The following is a 26,740-nucleotide window of genomic DNA, read 5'->3' on the forward strand; positions in this document are numbered from 1 at the left end:
TCATGAGCATTTCATAACGGGTCCTAGGAAGAACTGCAGAAAACATAGGGGTGGCTTGAACAGGGTGGTTGGACCAATAGGACCGAATGCTCGTTTTTTTTACAAGCCCCATAGCGAATGTAAGTCCTAAAAATTTTTTCATTTCTAAGACATTAGTTGGTGTCCTTAAATTTGACCTAGCATAATAGGATCGTGGATTCTGGCTGATGAATTGGGACGCATATAAATTTGTTTGTAGGACAATATGCTCTAGCAAGCCATCTGTCATAAACAAATTAAAAAAATTAATTGGTCCAAAATTTTCCACCTCCACATTTATACCAGGAATGGCATTAAAATTAGGGATGAATGGAGTAGCCAAATCCGAAGCCTCCCATCTGGGAAATGCTACATCAAGAGGCAAAGCCCCTTGGACACTGACGTGCGCCAATTCACGAGCACTAGGGACAGCGCTAGTACTGGGCATTGTTCCCTGAGTTGGAGACGTTTCTCCAGAAGCGCTATTTGTCCTTCTTGTTGTACTGGTCCTTGTGTGTGAAGATGGACCAGAATCACTGCTCATTTCTGAGCTATCACTGTCGCTGCTACTAAAGCCCTTGAAATCCACATCACCATCTGACACTGCGCTTTCTTCACTGTCAGAACATAACAGTGCATAAGCTTCCTCTGTACTATAATACGGACGGGCCATTTTATTAGTTTTTATTTTTTTTTCCAGAAATAGAAAACTCTGAGGTGACGTGACTGACTGATGTGACGTGACTGACTGACGTGACGTGACTGACGTGACGTGACTGACGTGACTGACTGACGTGACTGACTGACGTGACGTGACTGACTGACGTGTCGTGACTGACGTGACGTGACTGACTGACGTGACGTGACTGAAGTGTCGTGACTGAAGTGTCGTGACTGACGTGTCGTGACTGACGTGTCGTGACTGACGTGACGTGACTGACGTGACGTGACGTGACTGACGTGACGTGACTGACGTGACGTGACGTGACGTGACTGACGTGACTGACGTGACGTGACGTGACTGACGTGACGTGACGTGACTGACTGACGTGACGTGACTGACTGACGTGACGTGACTGACGTGACGTGACTGACTGACGTCACGTGACTGACTGACGTAACCCTAACTTTAACCTAACAGTAACCCTAACTGTTACTAGCCCTAACCTGCCTTATCTGGGTTTTTTATTGTTTTTTTCACTTTATAGCACAATTGCTGCCTGGCACAGCTGTTGCCAGCAGCACTTGTAATGCTGTTTCTCCTCAAATCTCTCACTGACAGGAGCTCTGAGGAGAAACAGCATTTTTATAAGGCAGATCGCTGGGAAAGTTTGTTGCTACAACAAACTTTTCCCAGCGAGCTCTCTCATTGGCTGCTGTGATCTGACGTCATCAGGACCTGAACCAATCAGGTCTCGATGAGGTCAGGGGTCCCAGCATGCATTGTGCGCCGGGATCCCTGCTTTATAAGGTACGTGGGGGTCCCGGGGGGCACAAAACCGCCGACAGTAGATAAACGTCGGCGCTGCACAAAGCCCAGCAAGCGCCAACGTTTATCTATTGTGGGTGGTCGGGAAGAGGTTAATAAAAGGTGGCATTACCAGTGTGATACCTGTAACTAACAAAGAACAGTAGAAATGAATTTTGTCTCCTTAGGCTAGGTTCACATTGCGTTCGGGCATCCGTTTAACAGATCTGTTAAACCAGAGTTCCCCAACTCCAGTCCTCAAGGCCCACCAACAGGTCATGTTTTCAGGATTTCCCTTGTATTGTACAGGTAATGCAATTATCACCTCTGGGCAATACTAAGGAAATCCAGAAAACATGACCTGTTGGTGGGCCTTGAGGACGCTGATGTCATTTTTGACATCTTTTGTGACATAGCGCTAACAGTATGCGTTAATGCATGGTAGTGGCTCGTTACCATGCGCTACCATGCGTTAGCCCATACAGTCTATGCACAGTGAATGGGTCTGTGTGCTAGTCCTGACGCACCCAAAAACGCTGCATACCGCATTCGAGGGTGCGTCATGAAGTAACGCATACTTGCTAATGCATGCCGATTTTGGCATGCGTTAGGATGCCCTACTATCATTGCGGGCAATGGGTGCACTAATGCATCCGTTACATAGCGTTAGTGCCGCTATGTAACGGATCCCGTTAGCGGATTGCCCCTAACGCAATGTGAACCCAGCCTTATAGATACATTTGCTCCAGCTCTGAAAGCTCCGCTATGCTGCAACACTGTCAGCTGTGAGATGGAAGCTGAAGCAATGAGAGGAGCCTGCGGATGTGTCAGATATAGTGATGAGCGAATGTGCTTGAAAAACATCTTATCCGAGCATGGTGTTATCCGACTATGTTGGGAGTGCTTGAATTTTATGTTCAGGTCCCTGTGGCTGCATGATTTGCGCTTGGTAGACAGCCTGAACATATGTGGGCATTCCCTAACAAAGAGGTAATCCCCACATGTGTTGAGGCTGTTTAACAGCTGCAAATCACGCAGTCACGGGGACACAAAGATAGTATGCGAGCACGCCTAAGATACTTGGATAACTCCAGAGTGCTCGGATAAGATGTTATCAGAGCATGTTCACCCATCACTAGTCATAATCACACACACACAGCTCTACAGTGAGACTAGGATAGCAGAGAGCGGCCATTACACATCACACTGGTAATGCCTCCTTTTATACAAAGTAATCTCTGGAGGCAGATTCTCATGCAGATCAGAGTCTGTCCTATAGTTGAGAACAGAACATTTACATATAAGAAAAAAGTGGACTTCTCTGGAATAAGACAGTGGATTGCAGATATCAAGGTATCATTTCCACTCCCTATGAATGACCTACATGCCCATAGAGACAGCTTAGGAGGGTTGATCCTACTGACATATTCCCTTTAGTGACCACTGCTTTGCTGCAAAGATCCTCATCGAAGATTTTGGGTAGACCACAGGTGGTAGTTAATGGCGTCTCGCAATCAACAAGAAACATAAAAAACATGAGCTACATTAATGCATAGGATGTATAAGCTATAAAAAAATTACTTTACATTTTAGCCTATGCAGAAGTTTCGCCAGCATTGGAAAAAATATAGAAACAGAATTAAATCCCATTTGGTTTAATGGGCATTCATCCGCTTGAGACGCGCAGCTACGCTGCTGAGTATATCCATTCTTTCTGCACATTGCATTATGAACCATTAATTCTTAAAAGCACTGCCATTTGCTAGTGACTGCATTATGATGTGTAATTCGTAATCAATATTCAGCAGGACAAAATGTGCAATAAATTATGGTTAAATTGGATGAATGTTCTAACGGCGCGAATGTATCATTGTTGATCACGATGAGTCAACGAAGCTGGAAATGCGGTTTGTGATTAAACTATATCGATATATTTAACGTAACAGCAACTGCGAAGCAGGGATACTGTGTCCCTTATGTTAAGAATGTGACTCAATATCCATTCATCTTAGTTAATAAGTTCATTTATGATATACAGCATACACTTTCCCATAAATGACAGTAGAAGACGAAGTGCTGGAAGCGGAGGAGCAATAAGATTATCCCAGAATGGTATCAATAACTGGAGAAATGATTGACTTAGATTGATGTGGTTGAAACTATGTGATGCTCTGATTGAGCATTGATGTTTTTACTGTGCATATCTATACCTTTCCATAGCCTGTTTTATAGTTCTCTGTCAATTTAGAGAATGGATAAATGGGAATTCCTTATTGAGTGCACCCTGTTTCCAACGTCTTTTAAACAGAATATTCTTGTCAGCCATCGTTTTTCTTAGTTTTCCCTCAAACAATCCAATGAGCTGTATGGGGCTGCTGTGATTTCTGTGTATAGTGCTTTTTAGAGCTAAAGAAGCAACTAAATCATGTCAGGCGTCTTGGACTCCGACTGCCCTGGTATCTCAGCTAGAGGCAGCCCCCATCCATTGTTCCGTAATTGAGTTCTATGAGAACAAAGCAGAATCACTAGTCTCCTCTCTGACTCATGGTCCGTACAAAAGCCCAGAAAATGGCTGGATATCCTTAAAGACAAAAATGTCCAGGAAGGATGGGAAATCTTGAAAAATGAAATTCTCAAAGCACAGTTGTTAACAATTCCGAAAAGAGGGAAGAATAGGAAGCAGTTAAGGAAACCAGGATGGATGAACACAGAACTTAAGCACATGCTAAAAAGGAAGAAAAAAATGTTTATAAAATGGAAAGAGGGAGGCATATCTAAAGAAGAATATAATGCTGTCTGCAGAACCTGCAGGGCACAAATCAGATTATCTAAAGCTGAAAATGAATTGAGGCTTGCAAGAGATGTCAAAAGCAATAATAAAGGATTTTGGGGATATGTCAAAAGTAAAAGAAAAGTCAAAGATGCTATAGGATTTTTACAGGATGAAAATGATGAAATGGTAAGACAGGATGTTGAGAAGGCTGAACTTTTAAATTCCTATTTTGCATCTGTTTTCTCTCAGAAAGGAAATGTAACATCAACTGTTATTCACTGCCCTATTAAGGGAATAGAAGAATCCAGGATATCTATAAACAGAAAGATAGTGAGGAAACACTTAGCTAGCCTAAATGAATTCAAGTCTCCAGGTCCAGATGAATTACACCCCAGAGTACTGAAGGAGATAGCAGAAGAAATTTTTGAACCCCTCTCTATAATCTTTGAAAATTCTTGGAGAACAGGAGAAGTGCCAGAAGACTGGAGAAGAGCAAATGTTGTTCCTATCTTCAAAAAGGGGAAGAAGGTGGACCCAGGTAACTATAGGCCGGTGAGTCAGACTTCTATACCAGGAAAGATCTTTGAACAAATTATTAAACAACATGTATGTCAATACCTGGATAAGAATGAAGTGATTAAACAGAGTCAGCACGGGTTTGTAACTAATAAGTCATGTCAGACTAACTTAATTTCCTTCTATGACGGTATCACTGATTGGGTGGATCAAGGAAATGCTGTAGATATAGTATATCTTGACTTCAGCAAAGCATTTGACAAAGTCTCTCATACAATCCTTATTGAAAAAATGAGTAAGTATGGAATGGACAAGGCAACTGTTAGGTGGATTCATAACTGGCTTAGTGATCGGACCCAAAGAGTGGTCGTAAATGGCTGCACATCCAGTTGGAAGAATGTCTCAAGTGGGGTACCACAGGGCTCTGTCCTGGGCCCTGTATTGTTCAACATCTTTATCAACGATTTAGATGAAGGAATTGAGGGTAAACTGATTAAATTTGCTGATGACACAAAGCTAGGAGGGATAGCTAATACTAGAGAAGAGAGAGAGAGGATTCAAAAAGATTTAAATAAACTGGAGAAGTGGGCAGCAACTAACAGAATGGTTTTTAACAGGGAGAAATGCAAAGTACTACATCTGGGCAATAAAAATGGAAAAAGCATATATAGAATGGGAGGAATAGGGCTAAGTGACAGCACATGTGAAAAAGACTTGGGTATACTAATAGATCACAGACTGAATATGAGTCAACAGTGTGATGCAGCAGCAAAAAAGGCAAATGCAATTCTAGGATGTATTAACAGAAGCATACAGTCTAGATCACGTGAAGTCATTATTTCCCTCTACTCCTCTTTGGTCAGACCTCATCTGGAATATTGTGTCCAGTTTTGGGCACCACATTTTAAAAAAGACATCAACAAACTGGAGCAAGTTCAGAAAAGAGCGACCAGAATGGTGACCGGTCTGCAAACCCTGTCTTATGAGGAAAGGTTGCAGGATTTGGGAATGTTTAGTTTGCAAAAGAGAAGACTGAGAGGAGACTTAATAGCTGTCTACAAATATCTAAAGGGCTGTCACATTGTAGAAGGATCAACTTTATTCTCATTTGCACAAGGAAAGACTAGAAGCAATGGGATGAAACTGAATGGGAGGAGACACAGATTAGATATTAGAAAAAACTTTTTGACAGTTAGAGTGATCAATGAGTGGAACAGGCTGCCACGAGAAGTGGTGAGTTCTCCTTCAATGGAAGTCTTCAAACAGAGGCTGGACAGACATCTGACTGGGATGATTTAGCGAATCCTGCTTTGAGCAGGGGGTTGGACCAGATGGCCCAGGAGGTCCCTTCCAACTCTACGATTCTATGATTCTATGATTCTATGATTCTATCTCAGTGTTACTTTTCAGACCAGCAGAGCACATCTGATGGATCTGAAGGACCAGATAAATAAATATTTATAATAAAACTGCAAGATAAAGGACCACTATAGGAAACTCTACCCTTATGGTAAAGAAGGTTCATTACATATACTGTCGTCTTTAAAATATCATTCTGAAATCGAGTCTGTCTCCCCCAGAATGCTAATTAAACCACATATACGGGTATGTAGGAGTCAAAGCATACTTCTAGTAAAGATTTTCATGGTTTAGATTCCAGAAAAAAAGTATTGTATGCAAATTAATGGAGTTTGGTGCACCATTGGTATGGCCAAGGAATAAGTACACCATTATGTCCCCTCTATTTGTATACTGAGAACTTTCTGATATTTTGATTCCCAGTGATCAAGAAATCTCTGCCTGAACTTTATCAGTGGTTCTGCACTTTCACATTGACACTGCAGGAGCCTAGCCGTGCTCAGTGTGCCCTCTCATCCTTGGCTCCTGTCTGCAGCACAGTACCACAGAGAGGAGGCAGTGATGACAGCCCAAATGGGACACTGTGTGAGTGGCGTGCGGTTGGGCATCAGCAAGCGCAGTGTCTGTGGCCGCTGCTCACTATTGTACTACAGACAGGAGCCAGTGAAGAGAGCGCACACTGACAGGCAGCACAGCAGAGCTATTGCAGGGTCATTGCAGAGGAGCAGAGACGCTGATTTAGTTCAGAAAGAATATGTTTGAGAACCATCAATCAATATATGACAAAGTGACGGGGTAAAATGGTACACAAAGTACTTGTCCACCCCAAAGGGACACATAAAACCCTTTATTTTCATATTTTTTTTGGCAACTATACCATTAAAATCTATACTAAAGGTATGATTTTTTTTATAAGGGTTAAGTCCCCTACATACCAGGACAAATGTCTTGCCTTGGTGTTATTTTTTATCTCTTGTCCAGCTATACTATTTAACAATACAATTATAATTTGTGGCTTGATATATAATTCTTTGGGTCTTCACTAGCATCTTTGTAAATTCTTTACCTGGACAAATGGTTTACGTTTTTTTAGGACTATAAGACACACTGGACCATAAGACGCACCTAGGCTTTAGAGGAGGAAAATAGGTGAAATAATTATGAAGCAAAAATGTGGTTATTATACAGAAATGGGGAGATGTGCTGATGATACTGTTATTGGGGTAATGTCCCCCAATTCTGCAATAATATTCCCTATCCTGGACCCCTTTCTGGTATATATGTCCCCATTCCTGGTATATATGTGGACCATCCTGACGTATATGTCCTCTATCCTGGTAAATTTGTCCCTCATCCTGGTATATACTGTCATGATCCAGGAAGGGGTTTTGTCTTTGGCCTGTCCTGGTCAGACAGGGGCTAATTGTTTCTGCCTCTCTGGCAGATGGCAGCTATTTAGTGGCCACTCGACCTAGGTCCGGTGTCAGTTATACTCCTGCCCTCAGCTGAGTTAGTTGACCTCTTGCGTACGTGTGCCTTGTGCCTGTTAACTTGTTGCTTGCTTGGTTTTGATCCGGTTCCGTCCCTGTTACGAGTTCTGCCTGTCCCCCTTGTACTGCGCTACCCTTTCTGTGTATGACTCTCTGCCTGTGACTTGACTATTCTCTGCTCGTCCCTCTGGTACCCCACCGCCTCTCCGTGTATGACCTCTGCTTGTCTGACCTGTGTTTCCCTCTCCTCTACTACAGTATCTCTGCAGTAAGTATATTACATCATCTGCAGCAGTAGGATGCTAAGCCCCGCCCCCTGCAGTCACATGATCGTAGGTCCTTGTACTCCTTACTACTTTCAGTGTCGCAGGTCCTGTCTGCTTGAACTTTCACTGCAGTATCGGACCCCGGGCCCTCTGGTAGTGTAGGTAAGTCACCCTGCTCAGCCGTAGCAGTTTGCCAACGCTGACAGGATCCTGACATATACATCCTGGGCCCATCCTGGTATATATGACCCCTATCATGGTATATATGTCCGCCATCCTGGGCTCTTTCCTGATATATACAGCCATGGTACTGTTCTCTTTTCTCAGTAGGCCTCATTTCATTTTAGGTAAACAATAGAATGATGTGCTTTACCAAAAGCTCTATCTTAAGGCCCCGTCTCACATAGCGAGATCACTAACGAGATCGCTGAAGCGTCACCGATTGTGTGATGCAACAGCGACCTCGCCAGTGATCTCGTTACGTGTGACACTTAGCAGCGACTAGGCCCCCGCTGCGAAGTCGCTGATCGTGCTCGAATGTCCTGGGCCATTTTTTGATCGCTGGTGTCCCGCATCGCTGTGTTTGACACCGACGAGCAACCTCGTTAGCAACTCGGAAATCATGGATGCAGGCGGGAGTCATCAGAATCGCTGCTGTGTGACAAGGTCTCAACAACCGCCGAGGTCGTTATACGGATCGCTGAATCGTTGCTGCGTCGTTGGGTAAATCTGACTGTTTGACAGCTTACTAGCGATCATTTAGTGATGTACCAGCGATCCTTACCAGGTTATTTCGTTGTCGGGATCACTGGTGCGTCACTAAGTGTAACGGTACCCTTAAGGTCCCATCACACACAGCGAGATCGCCAATGAGATCGCTGATTTTGTGACGCCACAGCGATCTCGCCAGCAAGATTGCTGTGTGTGACATGTATCAACAACCGTCCCCCCTGCCGGGTATCGCTGATCGCGCTCGAACGTCCTGGGCCATTTTTTGATCGTTGGTCTCCCCCTGGCCAGCACGCATCGCTGTGTGTGACAGTGAAAGACCAACAATCAGCAACGCTGGGAGCTGGTATCCAATGTAAACAGCGGGTATCTAAGAGCCGCGTGGCTCCTAGTTACCCGCTGTTTACATTGGAATCCAGCTTGCTCGCTGGTCCTCATTGCTGGTGGATCTGTCTATGTGACAGCTCACCAGCAATCAGCTAACGATCCCATCCACGTCGGATTGTTGGTGGGATCCCTGGGACATTGATGCGTGTAACGGGGTCTTAAGTCTTATCTGTCCACAAGATGTTTTCTCAGAATGATTTTGGTGTACTCACATTTATTTTGGCAAATTGCAGTCTAGCTTTTTTATGTCTCTGAGTCAGCAGTGGGGTCCTCCTGGGTTTTCTACAAATGTGTTTCAACTCATTCAAATGTCGACGGATAGTTTCTTCTGACACTGAAACTGCAGGACAGCTTGAATTTCTTTGGAACTTGACTGGGACTGCTTATCCACCATCAGGACTATCCTGTATTGCAACTTTTCATCAACTTTTCTCTGCCATCCACGTTAGCTACTGTGCTATGGGTTGTAAACTTCTTGATTATGTTGCACACTCTGGAAAAAGGAATATCAAGATCTCTGGAGATGGATTGTAACCTTGAGATTGTTGATATTATTCAACCATTTTGATTCTCAAAGTCCTAACCCAGTTCTCTTCTCCTGTTTCTGTTCTCCATGCTTAGTGTGGCACACACAGATGCACAATGCAAAGACTGAGTCAACTTCTCCCCTTTTTATCTGGTTTCAGGTGTGATTTTCCTATTGCCCACATCACTGATTGCCACAGGTGAGTTTAACGAGCATCACATGCTTGAAACAAAGTTGTTTACTCACAATTTTGTCAGGCCTATTTTAGGGGTTTTATGTGAAATAGCCTTTTATTCTTTTTGGGTTTTATTGTGTTGTTGCAATACAGAAAAAGGAAATAAACATGTGCATAACAAAATGTGTAATTGCAATAATTTTCTGGGAGAATTATTTAATTTTCTGGAACAAATTCAAGGGTGCCAACACTTTCAGCCATGACTGTATGTTCCCGATCCAGGTATATATGTTCTCCATCCTGAGAACATCCTGGTGTATATATGTCCTCTATCCCGGTCACATCCTCGCTTAAATGCTCCCCATTCTGGTATATTTGTCTCTTATACTGGTCCTTAGCCTGGTTTATTTGTCCCCGATCCTAGGCACATCCTGGTATATACAGTGGGGAAAATAAGAATTTGATACCCTGGCGATTTTGCAAATTTTTCTACCTGCAAAGAATGAAGAGGTCTGTTATTTTTATTGTAAGTACACATCAATTGTGAGAGATAGAAGCTTAAAAAAAATCCAAAAAATCACATTGTATGATTTTTACATAATTAATTTGCACTTTATTGCATGAAATAAGTATTTGATACAATAAAAAAAACCTTAATATTTGGCATAGAAACTTTACTTTGCAATTACAGAGGTGAGACGTTTCCTGTAGTTCTTGACAAAGTTTGCACACACTGCAGCAGGGATTTTGGTCCACTCCTCCATTCACCGCTGGGGCACTGGTTTCAAATCCCACCAAGGACATCTGCAAGGAGTTTGAATGTTCTCCCCGTGCTTGCATAGGTTTCCTCCGGGTGCTCCGGTTTCCTCCCACATTCCACATGGGAAAGTCTCAAGAAATCAGCCAACATATCAGGAAGAGAATTGTGGACTTGCACAAGTCTGGCTCATCCTTGGGTACAATTTTAAGATACCTTAAGGTGCCTCGTTCCGCTATACAAAAAAGATTGGAATGTCAAGCCATCATACCGCTCAGGAAGGAGACGAGTTCTGTGTCCCAGAGATGAATGTGCTTTGGTCCGACATGTGCATATCAACCCAAGGACAAAAGTGAAAGACCTTGGGAAGATGGTGGCGGAATCTAGTAAGATGGTGTCAATATTCACAGTGAAACGAGTACTGTGTCAACATGGTCTGACAGGCCACTCTGCCAGGAAGAATCCATTACTCCAAAAGAAACATAAAAAAGCCAGGTTAATGTTTGCAAATGCACACAGGAATAAAGACCTTAATTTTTGAAGACATGCCCTGTGGTCTGATGAAACTAAAATTAAGCTTTTTGAGTATTATTATTAATCAGTCCAATCCAAGAAAAAACGGATGGCACTCACCAGTAAAATTCACTTCTTTATTTCAACATGTTCGTCGGGAGAATGGGAGCAGGAGAGCAAGAGACGACGGCCGTTTCGCGCTAGGCTTGCGCTTCTACTGATTTAAAATCCCTCTTGTCACATTATTCTCAGGGGTACCATCATTTCTGTCCAGGCCTATTTCATGAGTTTTATTTTTTTTAAATTCTGTGGAATCATAGTTGAAAAGCAATGTCTAACTTTAATTCTTTAATTTGTTCATTTTCATAGATTTTTGATTTATTATTACTTTTGTCAGATTTAAATTACTTCTGTTACCATTGTGGGTTTTTCTGTCATTAAACGAGGGGCACCAACAATTTTGACCACGTGTGTACAGTGTAAGTCCCCCATTATGAGCCCATCCTGCTATATATGCCTCCAGTTATGTCACTCACATAAAAAAAATTACCGATTCTACTTACCTTCCCTCCACTCTCCAGGTACAAGATGTTGTCTTTTGATGCTGGCAACTGACTTCAGCGTGAAAGTGATGGCCAGCGCATCACGTCACTGCCTTGAGCTCCCAGTCACAGGCGCAACAAAGGCAGGAGAAGGGTAGCAGCTGCAGAAAGCCAGCGGTGGCAGGAGCAGTGAATAGCCATTTCCCCACTAAAGGGAAATGAATATTCACTATTCCTCATGCCCATAATCTTGCCGACTTTTGTAAGTGATGGTAAAAATCTTCCCAGTCTTTTACTATCACTGACCTCTGAGACAAGTGATGGGGGAGATTATAGGAATGGGAAGCAGTGAATGTGCATTTACTTTAATGATGGACACACGCGTTCACCCTACTCCTGCCGCCACTGGCTTCTTGTAACAGCAACCTTGATCCTGCCTCCTGTAATCCCGCTCCACTGCCACCCCCCCATAATGAGCTTCCCCCACAGGTACATTAGGACTCTAAGACGGACCCCTATTTTGTGCCCAAATGTTTTTTGGGAAAAAGTGCGTTTTATAGTCCGAAAATGCTGTGAGGTTTTTAAAATTCCGTTACTTTGTTTCTCAGATGTTTGTATGTTCTACCTTTATTTTACCTCCCAGAAGTGATTTCAAGTGTTATATGACAGAATTGCAATGTTTAGCAATGCAGGAATAAAGGTCAGGAGATATAATGATACACAACTAAAGGTCACCAAGCATCTTCATTTAATTGACAGCTATGCCTCCCAACCCAAATACACATGCACACTCGGTAAAGCATAGCATGCATGTGTTATTGATGGTACTTTAAACTGCAACAATTCAAATTGCAACATAACTACTCACACTTTGTCACTAGAGCAGTAATGCAGAATCGAAAGTGATGCTATATACTGTGTAATGTATTCTCCACCATAAAGAAACCATGAAATTCAATCCACAAAAATAAATAATGGTCCTAGTGGTGTCAGCATTACACTTGGGCATGGGATACAGTCAGCACAGGAATCAACTGCTGCCTTTCAGTGTCTGGGAAGTGATATATCCTACATTTGTTTCTACTACTGTATGGGCCATTTATTTGAGTCTTTGAAATGTTCACAATTTATTCTCAACTCACAAGATTTACTATTAATTTACTATTAGGCTAGAGTCTTTCATTAGAGAGAATCTGGTCACTTATGCTAATCCTTCTCTGATCACACTCTGAGTGGAATGTGATCATAATGTGACCCAATTTTCTCAGATGTGGAGAAGACGTGGAAAAAAATTCTCCATCTTCTCCATTTTGTCAGTCCACAAAAATTGCACCACACTCAGGTTTCATCTGAGAGCGGTCTGATGTTTTCCGCGGACTCATTGACTTGCATGGCTGAGTATGATCCGAATATTGGATGCAAATAATGCATGCTGCAATTTTTTCTTCTGAAAAAATTGGACATGTGCGTGGCCCCATAGAATAGCATTGGACCCAATGCAATCCGATGTTTTGCCAGATCACAGTCAAACCGAAAATACGGTTGTCTGCTCGAGTCCTTAAAATTGAGCGACAATATTTGCAGGACTGTGGTTCAGCAGCCACATCAGTGGTCCGTGACTACCAAACCAATAGGCTTGGTGAGACATCATCATTGCAACTTGTACATCATGCTGTGTGTACTAAGCAGAAGAGGTGCCACAGCTAGGAGGGGGTTCGCAGAGCTCTTGTCTAGGGGCCACGGACTACCTGCATGGATACTGGACCAGGGTCCTGTCAATCTCTTTGCTCAACCCTATTCACTATGTTGAATTATGGAGGCAAAATTGTTATTTCTTTTCTAGACACACCACATAGTTATATGGTATGAGGATTTATAAGAGTCAAGATACTTGTGGTTTGTGGTTTGTTTGTGCAGTGTTATCTGTTATTTAATAATGGAGATGTCATCAGTCCTGAGATCAAATTTTGCAATGAGGCCCAAGAGCTTTTTGCTGGGTCACTGCTTCTGAGGATCATACTTGTATCCAGCGAAGGACAGAATTAACACCAGATTTAGAAGTTGGCAGTTTGTCTTGTTTTATCAAAGAACTGAGTAGATTTCATCTATTAGGAAGCCAGAAGCTCATGTTTACAAAGAAATAGTTTCCTGAACAAACACGATGAATTTCGTACCCTTTTGCAGCGGGAGGTTGTAGATGTCAAAGAGCATTACCTGAACCTGTGCCAAGGGAATTAAATTCTGGCTATCACAATCCAATCCAGCTGTATAGGTCAGCGAAATGAAGAACATGTGCTGACAGATGTGACTCTATAGCCCATCTCAGCAAGCACAATGGTCAATGAGGACGCACTGCTTTACTTGAAATAACCTTTACTATGTGTTTTAGAGTATAAGATGGCTTAGTAAAGTCCCACCTGCCAAGATAAAAATCCCACCTGTATACTTATGCCACGCAGATGTTATAATTCTGCGTGAGTGTTGAATAATGGGTCGGTAATCTGTTTAGTTACATATGTGATGGGGTCATAATGATCAGCCCTCTTGTTTGATGACCTTGCCAAAGGTCAGATTTCCGTGAGCCCCGGATCATTTATTTGTAAGTCTGTCTGAATCTCCACACAATATGTTTTCTGTTCAGATTGACGAGTGATAACAGTTTGGTGGCCCATATGGACATTTTATTATCACTTGTTGAAAACCTACATATCAAATAGACTAGCTGGATAGTAAATATTTGCGTCAGACAGAGAAACCACTACAAAAACATAACTATGTCATAACACTGGTGTAAAGACACTCCGGACTAATTTTGTACATTATTTAGTGATTCTCCTTGCTGACGTAGGGAGGCTTAGAAACAATGCTTCTGGGGAAAAATATGCAAATTAGATCTGCACCAGAAAAATACTGTTTCTTTCATGCAGCTTCCTATGGCTAGTTTCACGTTTGTGGTTGAATCCGCAGCGTATCTTCCACATCCTCAAACGCATGAAAAACCGCATGCAAACGCATGTAAATGCTGTGGTTTTAAGACCCAGTAGCTTACGCATGCGGTCAAAAAACGCAGCGTTTGCCTGCTTTTGCATGCGCTTTGCAAGCATTTGCAGTTTTTTGGCGCATGGTGGAAAATTTTACAGGAGAAAAAACTAGATTAACAGACACCACCAATGGGACAACAGTGGGCGTGTGTTATGGGATATCTTTATATAGACCTTTTGACAGCTGAAATCTTCAGATTTAGCTCCTGTATCCTGTGTCATGATGGATCTTCGCATGGAGAGCTTTTATTTTATTTCAACCTGGATTTAAGTATAAAGCTGTTTCTTACCTATGTGTTTGCTTGTGAGCAACAGAGAAATAGAGAAAGACAGAGAAGACGGCGTTATTGGAGACACCCCATTATTGAATTCCAGGAGAGCCATGGAGCCTACCACACCCTATACGGCGAGCTTAATGCCAACCTGGTGAAATTTTCCGGAATATACCAGGATATCTCAAGAGACCTTCCGGGATTTGCATGGTCGTGTCCAAGGTGCCATCCAGAGACAGGACACCCAGCTCCATAGAGCGATTCCTCCAGAAGAACGTCTCCTGGTCACATTAAGGTACGTAATAATTCTAAACAAAGGCCTGTTATAATTATTATTGTTCTGCCTTGTATACATTTTTTTCAACTTTATCTGTTTAGCGTCTTAATTTTTTTCTTTCTCTGTTTGGCTGATTCCTGGCTACCGGAGAGAAACTTTCATCGCTCCATTTTCAGTACCGGCTAGGAATTCCCACCCTGTCTGGAATTGTTGCGGACACCTGCCGGGTTTTGTGGAACGTTCTCCAGGAAGAATTTATCCCCCTACCCACCGCGGAAATGTGGATGGAAATTGTCAACAATTTCTGGCTAGTGTGTAATTTCCCGAACTGTTTGGGAGTAGTGGATGGAAAACACATACGGATTACCAAACCCGCCAAAACCAGATCGGAGTACTTTAACTACAAAAAATATTTTTCTGTAGTGCTCATGGCCATAGCAGATGCGGAATGTCGCTTTCTCACCGTGGACATTGGAGCTTTTGGCCGTGGCAATGACTCACAGACTTTTAAAAACTCTGATATGGGCAGACGCTTGTATGGAAAAAATGTTAATTTACTCCTGCCACGACCTCTCCCCAACACTCAAGGCCCACCGATGCCATTTGTTATGGTTGGGGATGAGGCCTTTCAGATGTGTGAAGACCTACTGAAGCCATATTCCAGTCGGGACTTGAACCACAGTAAAAGTATTTTTAACTACAGACTGACCAGGGCCCGAAGAACAGTTGAATGTTCCTTTGGGATTCTTGTCTCCAAATGGCGCATTCTTGGGACAGCCATTAATCTAAAAATGGAGACAGTCGATGAGGGATGAGGTGGTCAAAGCCTGTGTCGTTCTCCACAATTACCTAATGGCTAAGGAGCGACCCAACATTGAACTGGATGAACCAGTTGCCAACCCATTGCCAGATTACCAGCATCACCCTCTGTGGTCAACTGTTGAAACTGCCCACATGAGGGACCAATTTGCTGCGTACTTTGTTTCTGACATCGGACGTGTGGCATGGCAAGATGATATGGTGTAAAATGTTTTATTGGGTTTGGGTATGTACCAGTTATGTTTAAAATGCTCCTAATGTTTCCTGTTAATAAATAACATTTTTTTATACCTGTTCCGAGTTTCCTATGTTTTTCCTCTCAAAACCACTTATTATGTGAGTGGTATGGTAGTTGACTTCATTACATCCTGCGTCTCTTCTGCAGTATCTATTGGACGCAGATGAAGAGACGGTGGAGGTATAATACAAGGCATAGCTATACTCACCAGGCCATGTGTCAGAAATATATAAACAAATTAGAACAGAATACATTGCAGATATATTGCAAGTGATCCACAATTGGATCAAATTACATGGGGACCAGAGACATTTCCCAATTGGTACACTCCTTCAGACATGATTACCCAAAAAACTAAGTGTAACTCCAAATGATAAAATCCAAATTTTATTTAGATAATAAGTAAATCATACAAAATATAAATAAATATACATACGGACAAGTTCATGAATGGGGAAAGGACAGACAAGCAAGTAAATATGACCGGGCCTTATAAAGACATCAAGAGGTGGTGAGGTGGTTAAAAATACCTCTAATCTCATATAAAGTTATACACGGCTTTAAAGTGCATGTGCCCAAATGTAAACCATGAAAAGGATAATCAATCCATAAGCTGTAACATGTTACAGGGTCTCCCATCCGATCCCTCACCACAACCCATACATCAATAATAGATGCTATGGAAACTAACCACTCTTACACATTGTCCCTCACTAAGGATTCCCGGAACACACAGGCCCAACGCGCACATGCACTTTACCGAGCACCCTTTGTCCCTCCTCAATATTTGTCCCTTCCGGTTTTTGGAACGCACAATGCGCTCCACTTGAACACCATATTGGATTTACTGAGACCGGAAGTAGGCGTTCTACACTAACGCTGAATCTTCAAATGACGGCGGGGAACGCGGCTGGAGTAAGCCGCACATAACATTGCTTTTTCGGCCAGGGGTAATGAGACCCCACTTTTTGACCCCTGATGAACCCTCATCGATTTAAGAGGGGGAAACGCGTCGGGCTTTCATCTGCATCATCAAATGGCTAAGTATATTACTGCACGGTATATTTGGCAGACCTTTCTGTGGTACTGAGTTTTGAGAGTGTTTCTGTTGAGCAATGACGCTCCGCTAGACTATACATTGCATGCATTATCTATTAAACATCTCCTGAACCACATAAGAAATCGTAATTGAGGTGAATTTGCTAGCCTCAAAGTTTTGTTTATTATCTGTGTGAATTAGCACTATTGGTGTGTATTGTTGTTTTCTATGAAGATATTCTTTCTGAGGTGGATTGTACCTATTAGTGAAACAGGGCTACTATTAACCCCTGCTTCTATACAATGGCTGCCGTATGTGCAACACAGGATTCATTTTTCTTCTTGTTAATGTGCAGTGTTGTGATTATTTTCTAAGTGCTTGTCATAATGTATTGTCATATGTGCTATATACTAAATTCTCTTGTAGACGTTTTTTTATTGATTATATTACTTGAGATATGGGTCTGCCTACTGCAGCATAACAGCATTTTTTGACTACGAGATAAGTCTTATTAAAGCTGCATTTTTGGTACCCCCCCTTCTTTCTTTTTACGACGAGATAAGTATTTTGTGGTGTATTTATACCATTAGATTGACTACGAGATAAGTTTACAAGCACTTTATCTATGAGACAATTTGTGTCTCCTCACTTTTGTTTCTGTTAGGGTCGGCGGAACGCACCAGATATAAATAATAGAAGGTGCGTTCGCCGCCCGGGGTCCACCGTGCGGTAGATGATAAGACCGCTGCTGGACAATGGCAGATACACCACAAGCTGTAGTACTGCGCTCGGGTTAACGTCACCCGAATGCTAAGAGCGGCTCTGTTCAGACACAGAGTCGCTTTACAGAAAGCAATACAAAGGCGCTGGCCCTGTTAGCCTCACAGGATAACCAGCGGGTGGCAGTGCAACCGTAACCGCCAATGGACGCTGCTACCGCAGCGCAGCAATAACTACAGCCGCTAGACGATGGCGCCGGAAGGCCGGTCACCGTCGGACGCTAGTGTGTTGTGCAGGAAGCACAGTGGCGCTTGGTTCACCAGTAATGGGAGCTGACTAACACCAACACTCTGTTACCATTTGTATTATCAGAGGGAAGGGGTTTCTTAATAAGTCAGTCACCAGAACATGCATCCATCACCATTCACACTCAGCATAATATGCTACACTAGCGCATGGCCGAGCCGCCATGCAGGCTTTTTATAGCCATGTGCTTCCAGGACCTTCCAGTACCCTGGAAGGAACCAATCAGATCCGACGCAGGACCTGAGCACGTGACCTCTGCTCTCCAGTTAGAGGTCAAGCTACAGGCATGCCCAGTAGCACGGCACGAGGACTTAGCCTCTGGAGCGGTTCCCTGCTGAGCAGGTAGCGCTACCATTGCTGCACCAGAGGTGGCAGCAACATCCAGGCTCACAGAACAAGTCTGAGCAGCATGCCTGGCCCGCCGCGATTGCTGAGCAGGGCCCTGAGTGGTCGGCATGGAATGGGAGACCACTGAATGTACAGCTCTGGATTCCTGCTGTTAAGAGCCAGAAATCCGACGCCTAACAGTTTTGGTATCATAGGTGTGTGTAATTTTTGTGTCCTTTTTTGTATTCGTAGGGAGGTTTAGGGGCTTTTTAGGGACACCGACGTTGAGCGGGGGCACCATATCGTCAACAACTAGAGTGCCAACCTCGGCGGCTAGGAAGGGTTGGATTAGGGCGAATTAGGGCAATTTAGTCTTTTGCCCCATGTGTTGTGATTACCACATAGAAATCTAATATTGGTTTGGCCACTCTCCATTTTTGTCCTCTACCTCCTTAGGTATTTAGTCATTTTTACTAAACAATGATTTTAGTGATTGAATTAAAAGCTATATTTTAGAGGTTATTCTGTGTTGCGCTTCTGGTTATCTTTTTGATTACATAATCCCATTTAGAATTTTTGTTGGAGGTGTTGGAAGATGTCCTGCCAGTGTCCGGGTACAGTTGCTGCATGCTAGTGGCGGTGCAGGATGTCCAAGCAGGAGCAGCACTTGGCATGGTGGTGCCGGTTGGCTGTCCAACAGCACTCGGCATGGTGGTGGTGCTGTAGTGGTGTCCGGCAGGGCTTGGAATGGTGGTGGCCGTGCAGTGCAACAGAGCTCGGCATTGAGGTCAAGCGTGTCAGTGATGGCACAGGTGGAAATGCCACCGCTGACTGTTGAAAATATTGAGTCTGCTGAATAGCCTGCACATAAACACAAACAGAGAGCACAGATTGACAATTGTGCAGAAATATCCTGCAGTAAAACATATACCAGTAGTCAGCAAGTGCTGATAAAAAGATAACAAATACAGGGTATTTAGTCGATATGTTTTTTTGCAAAAAATGTATACCAAGCTGCTCCACCGCGTCAAGGTAACCCCTATTGAAGCAATCCCTATCTAATGTATTTAAAACCTGAACATGTGAACAATGTCTAAATGAACAGGTTCATCTGAGGTCTTATTTTTTGCGGGATGAGTTGATGTTTTTATTGTTACCATTTCCGGGCACGTGACATTTTTTGATCGCTTTTTATTCCAATTTTTGGGACGCAGAATGAACAAAAACCAGCATTTCAAGAATTTCTTTTGGGGGGTACATTTACACCGTTCCGCATGCGGTAAAATTGATAAGGCGGCTTTATTCTTCAGGTCAGTATGATTACAGCGATACCTCATTTATGTCTTTTTTTATGTTTTGGTGCTTTTATGCAATAAAAACAATTTTATATAAAAAATAATTATTTTTGAATCGCTTTATTCTATGAGCTATAACTTTTTTATTTTTTCACTGATGATGCTGTATTGCGGCTCATTTTTTGCGGGACAAGATGACGTTTTCAGCGGTACCATGGTTATTTATATTCATCTTTTTGATCGCGCATTATTGCACTTTTTGTTCGGCGGTATGATAATAAAGCATTATTTTTTGCTTTGTTTTTTATTTTTATTTTTTAAGGGGTTCGCTAAAGGGGTTAACTAATGGGACAGTTTTATAGGGCGGGTCATTGCGGATGCGGCGATACTAAATGTGTGTGCTTTTATTATTTAGCGATTTTTTTATAAATTATTTTTACACTTTTTTTTAACTTTATTACAATGTCCCAGGGGGGACATAACTGTCATGTGACAGATCGCTGATCTGTCACATCACAGATCGCTATGATGTTCTATCCTGTCCATGGGCATAGGGGCCCGGGTCCCATGAATGGGATAGTACGTCAGATGTCAGAAAGGGGTTAATCAGAGTTTGATGCGAGTGTGATTTGCATTATCGGCCTGATTTTCTCACATGAGTCATCTGCATTTACCCTTACAGTGACTAATGTAGTATCCTAAAATTGACATCCACCATTACTAGTACCTTCCACTGACAGATATATGGTTTATTTACAGGTAAACAGTGCTAAAATGCTGCCTGGCTAGCTTAGCGACTACAGGAAAAAAAATAATTTATATCCTCCCTGCAGCCACTCACTTAGAATTATCAGGCGGAGGAAGGAGCAAGTACTGTCACTGCACACAACACGGTAAGCATGACTGAATAAACTCCCCAGAAATTTTATTGACACCTTGATCTTCAACATTGTGTATGTGGGTTGTCAATCATAATGCCAGGGAGTGATTACAGCAGCTCTCACTGTGTAGTGAGAGGTGACTGTTACTATTTCTTGCACCGCCCCGATGACTGGATGCAAATGGCTGGAAGGAGCTGGTCAGAATTTGAATGCTATTTACCTGCAAATTAACTGTATAACGTTTCTGATCAAGACGTGTCCCCTTCAAGTATGGACACATAGATAAAACATTAATGTGTCACCTCACAGAAAAAAGGCAGCCTTACATACCAACACCAGGTCACAATATTACAGCACAGAATGCAGCAGACCCCCATACTCACTCCAAGGACATACTAATAGGGACTAATAGCGATGCTGACACCTCTAAAGCTTTGTGGAATTAATAATTAATAGAAGTGTGCAAAATAAATAAATATAAATACATATATACTCTTAGATCAGGCAAGCTGCCCAACACTATATGGGCAGTACAACTCATAAGGATCGACACCAAAATGTATCCAGTCAAAGGCCAGGCTGTACCCTGCATAAAAATGGAAGAAGGGCAATAATAAGGCAAAAAATTTTATAAAATGCATCAGGGTTGAATAATATTTGGGCCAAAATATGCAAGCTCGCAACCCACGTAAAGGGTCCTCACTGCCTTGCGTGTCCCTGTACTAAAAGCAAATGATGGCTGGGCAAATTTGGGTGTCTGTCCTTGTAGGGTGCAGCTATATAGTGGTGGGCAGTCTGCCTGATCTAAGAGTTTGGGCATCACTAATAGGCTATAAGTCAGACACTGTGCAGTGTATCTGTGTGACTGACGCCTTAAACAAGCCTCATGTGTGGGTATTCCGTGAAATGTTAGGTTTATAGCTGTTTCATCAGTGTTTTGCACCTGTGTTGTCACCCCACCTTAATCATGGGGGTCTGCTGCATCAAACAATGCATTGTTATGGTGACCTGGTGTTGGCTAACTCCGCTGTCTTTTCTCTGACTTATTTTTTTAATTTTATGTATTTTTTATTAATGACTCAGCTTAATAGTTAAACATAATTGAGTAAATCAATAAAAATAATAGTTTTTTTATTACATACAGAGAAGCAGGGGACAGTTTACATACAAGGTCAGTGGACACGCATTACGGCTATCCATATATTCAGGGCGCAAAAAAACACAATTTGACAAAAAACTGGCAGATGTCTGCTGTAATTATTGTCAGCATTTTGCAAAATCATTTGGCCAGATGTTTATTGGTAACATTTTCACAATGTACATTATCATTTAATGACAAAGACAGTGGACACGAAGACACTAGTGTCGGAAATGCAGTAGTATTACTGATGGTAATGAGCAATTATTGCTACAATTTATTTTTTTCTGGCCAAGAAATTGCCATCCATAGAATGCATGAATATGCTGAGTCGGAACAGAAGCTGCTGCCTAAAGTGTCTCTGCTTCGGTGGACCAGATCTGTCCAGGCATTACAAGGTTTCCTATTCATGACCATCTTGTAATGCTCCATCTCTACTGTAGTGGTTGTGGGAAATCTGTAGCCAAATGCGACAACCCCTTAAAGTAAACATCATGATCATTAAAATTAACATATAGCTTATAATTAATTAATTAGATGTCTCCATGACAGACAGTTAGGGCTAGTTCACACGACCATATTTTCCATCCTAGTGCTATCCATGAAAAAAATGGATAGTACAGTGACAGTGACCAATGTTATTCAACGGGGAGTGCAGATGAGCAATTTTTTTCACTGACCGAACCTGCGTGTGAAAAAAAATCACAGCATGATAGCTTATTTTGTAAATCAGATGAGTCTCATCCATCAGTCTATGGATGTGGGGAAAAAAAATCGGATGCCATACAAAACCACTATATAGAATCCATTTTTACGAATACATTGCAATTCTATAGCATAGGAAACTGTAAGGCCACATGCACACCTTGAGCATTTGGTGAGTTTTTTACCTCAGTATTTGTAAGCCCAAACCAGGAGTAGAACAATCAGATGAAAAGTAGGATAGAAACACATCACCACTTCTGTATTTATCACCCACTAATGGTTTCAGCTTACAGATACTGAGGTAAAAAACTCACCAAATACTGAAGATGTAAACCTGGCCTAAATAGTCTTGTGAAAAATAGATTGTACACGGACATCACATGGTTGACAAGTGAGAAAACAATTGTTCCTCTTTTTTGGATGGAACCGATTTTTTATGTGCTCGTGTGAACCCATCCTTAGGCTATGTTTCCACAATGAGTTTTTGATGTGTGTCATCATCCAGGCTGGGTTTTGAGTCCTGTCTCTCTCTTTCCCAGTCTGGTCAAGTCAGGGGTTAACTTTTCTCTGCCTCATTCTGGTGTTAGGTCTACTATTTCTCTCCTCTGCATCCTGCAGGCGGTGTCAATTATATTTTCTGCCTACGGCGTGAGTAGCTGACTCTGGTGATACCCTGATTTGTCCTGCTTTGTTTAGCTGTCTTTGCCCGTGTCAGTTCCTTCCTCTCCTCCCACCCCGACTCAGTGTTCCCTTAGTGTTTAGATTTCCCAGTATTTGACTCAGCATTTGCTCTGACCTGGTTCTGTCTCTTGCTTCTGGTACTTCAGCTTCTGACCGGCATTGACCCTCTGACGCGGCTCTGACCCAGTGTTTGTTACTTCCCTTGGTACTCAGTTACTCTCTGGTATTGACTCGGCTTGCTTGACTATTCTGTTGCCACCTGGTGGTAGCCTCGCTGCAGTGCTCTGCTCTGTGTTGAATTGCAGCCCTCACTCCACTCTGCTGCCATCTAGTGGAGTGTGCATTTACTTGCAGAGCTGCAGCGTGACAATGCGTTTTTGAGACTGCATGTTTTTGCTATGTCAAAAACACAGCATCTTACAGTTCCAACAAAGTGGATGGGATTTATAGAATTCTCCTGCCCCATGTGCTTCTTTTTAATGCAGCGTAAACTGACTTGCGGTGCAGGTTTCAAATACACAGAATGTCAATTTCTCTTGCAGGTAAGCTGAGGCTTCTGTTTGGTTTTTCCGCATAGACCTGCATTCGATGCGGAAAACCGCAGCAAAAAAAATTGTCACTTACCCACTTCGCAGCATGTGACTTGGGGTTGCAACTGCAAGGGTTAATCTGTCTCCTCTCACTCAATCCAACATTCAACCTCTGTTCTATGCTGCAGTGGGAGCATAAATCACACCCCGATACAGACTGCACATCCCGCTTCAAACACGCTGCCACCATTCACCAAACACACGGGCGAGGAGTCCAGGAAATATTACTACTGTGTGCCAATCACTAGGAGCACACACTCTAAGGCTATGGATTCTTTAGAGCATACAAGATTCAGACTTATTAAAGTTTTAAGCTTCAATAGAAAAGGTACAGTGCTTACGATAAAAGGATATAAAAATAGAAATAAAAAGTCACATACAAATATGCAAAAACAGTGATATATTAAAAGGGAGAAAACTTACAGAAATATCAAACTTTGCAGTCTGGTATTCTGTCCCAGAGGGAGCGGGGAATATGAAATGAAGCACATCAGCTAGCCTGCCCCTCACTGTGAACATCTTTCTTTGTGTAAAGACCTAATTTATAGTTTTGACATGGAGATCCGATTTCTAGATCAGCCTCCCATGTTAATATTCTATTTGCTGGTTTGTGACGACTGGACCATGGCGACTCTACCAATGAATACATTATTTTTCTCTGAAAACTCTTTGCGTAACCTTTCTCATAGATAGATAGTGTCAAGCTACAATTGGCATCTCTCTTAGAAGAGCTGGAAGGTGTGAAATGTTTCCACTTTGTGTGTTCTCAGCAAGGTCCCCTGGGGAGACTGGAGACAGGAGACTGCCTTTCTCAAGATAACATATGTCGGGAACTTTGTCAAGAGCCGTAGCCTCGAACAGATGAACAGATATTAATTACTGCTGGTCATACATCCATATATATACATATTTCACTACATGCATGTAATCCGCACCTAAGTATATCAGCTTTTTTTAAAGCATGGCACACCAAGAGAAAAGAGAAAAAACACGATAAAAATGCTGGTTAAAAAATGCATACAAAAATGCAAATAATCTAATTTACATAATAGGTGTAGAAATGGTGTAGAAAATCTGCAAGATCCAAAACGAACCAAAATCTCCTTATAGTAAGAGCATTTCATTATCCCTAGTTCCTAAATTCTGCTTACCATAAAGTATGTTACAATACTCCGCCATTTGCTGCCTATAAAGCATCGTTTGTGTTTACTTTGAGATATATGCGAGATTTCCTAACCTTTGTGGAGTGATAACACTTTATGGTTCATCTTCAAAATCCATTTGATTATGTGCAGTTAAGTTATCATACTTTAAAGAACTGTGCTGTCTCGGCATATTTTTTAATTTTCATACACTTAAAAGATAAAACAGGCATCCATCATGACTCATGTCCTTTGTGTCTCCACGGCCTTTCTTCATTTGCCGCTGCCTGGGTTTTATTTGGTACAGTAGACTATGCAGTGCTTTCTTGTGTTTTCATAGATCATTTTAAAGACTCCTTCTACTTGAGAGGCTTTGAGATCTGAAAGTTCTCCTCTGCCTTTTCTTTATAGAAGCCTAGACACCCCTTTTATACACTTATCTCTTTCTTGTGTTGTCATTCTGTTTTATCTATATGGTTAGAAGATGGGGAGCAAAATACATAAAAGATGAGGGTGAAAGCGATAAGGAGCCAAGCAGAAGTGCCAATCAAAGTATGAGTGCAAGCATTCAAATATTTGAGTGTCTTATTCATTGTCAGACTGGCAACGCTCAGTGCATGATCCAAATGTTTTGGAAGTCAAATGAGCCAAGGAAAAGGTCAGGCATAGGAAAGTTTGGATGCATCCCACTTGCTAGATAGATAGTTGGAATGTTTTCATGCGTGGCTGTTTTTAAAGAAGCAACATGAAATCATTAGCATCTTAACAGCTATGACAAAAATAATATTTCACGTCTAAGAAACGACAGCCATGGAGAGACAGAAGACCCTCTGACCATACAGAAATGAATCTCTGCTGTCCTAACTGCTTACACTTTGAAAGATCTTGTAAGATAAAGATGAAAGTCCATTCATAGAGTTTCTTGTCTGCCCAGCTACCTCATTCACAAGTGACACAATTTAAAGAGATTATTGATCACAAGCAGCACCATTTCTTTGTATCTTTGTGTAAAGATTAAGTAGAACATTGAAGTTAAAGATAAAATGAAAGACCCTTTTATAAACATTAAAAATGGAAATATAAGAAGAAAGTTATTGTGGAGAAATACAGTATATATATATATATATATATATATATATATATATATCTCAATTATGTCATGATGGAGGATGTGGATAAATTAGGTTGTAAGTTATCAGTTTCTAATGTTTATGTGCAGGAAATGAAAAAATAATGGCACTGTCCCCATTGGGGCTCACAATCTGTGGGAGGACACCAGAGTACCTGGATGAAATACATGCAAACATGAGGAGAACATACAGACTCATTGCAGATGTTGTCCTTGATGGGATTTGAACCCAGGACCACAGCACTGCAAGGCTGCAATGCTAACCACTAAGCCACCGTGCTGCCTATTAATTCCCCATATTCCCCATTAATCAGGACATTAATCTTTGATGCACTGCACAAAGTGGTCACGAGTGGTCCGAGGAAGGCTCATTCTGATAACATTTGTTTGTGCCACCCAAACGCTAAGCATGCATGTTTTCAGTTTGGGAAGAAAGGAGTACATAGTTACATAGGTAGAAAAAAGTCTTAGGTCCATCAAGTTTCTCCATCAATTGTGCATATTGTCACTAATTTAACTATAATCCACAATGCTATTGTCATGCTACTACAGTGCAGTATAGCGCAACCTCTACCAGGGGGTGCTGGTGAGGGAAGAGAGGTTGCACACACAGCATAGCAA

At 42.1% G+C, this 26,740-nt stretch overlaps 1 long non-coding RNA gene across 1 annotated transcript in view; it reads right to left on the minus strand.

Annotated features, from left to right (window-relative positions):
• Positions 1–21,897: 21,897 nt before the first annotated feature.
• The window catches only part of LOC141084053 (uncharacterized), a 180,445-nt gene continuing 175,602 nt past the window's right edge, over positions 21,898–26,740 (minus strand). Inside the window, exon 3 of the long non-coding RNA XR_012230917.1 lies at positions 21,898–22,351. This is a non-coding gene — a long non-coding RNA (uncharacterized lncRNA). The remainder of the gene's footprint in view (positions 22,352–26,740) is intronic.

This window comes from Dendrobates tinctorius, unplaced genomic scaffold, assembly GCF_039654945.1.
Source record: "Dendrobates tinctorius isolate UK_male_01 unplaced genomic scaffold, ASM3965494v1 ptg000022l, whole genome shotgun sequence".
NCBI classification, from domain to species: domain Eukaryota; kingdom Metazoa; phylum Chordata; class Amphibia; order Anura; family Dendrobatidae; genus Dendrobates; species Dendrobates tinctorius.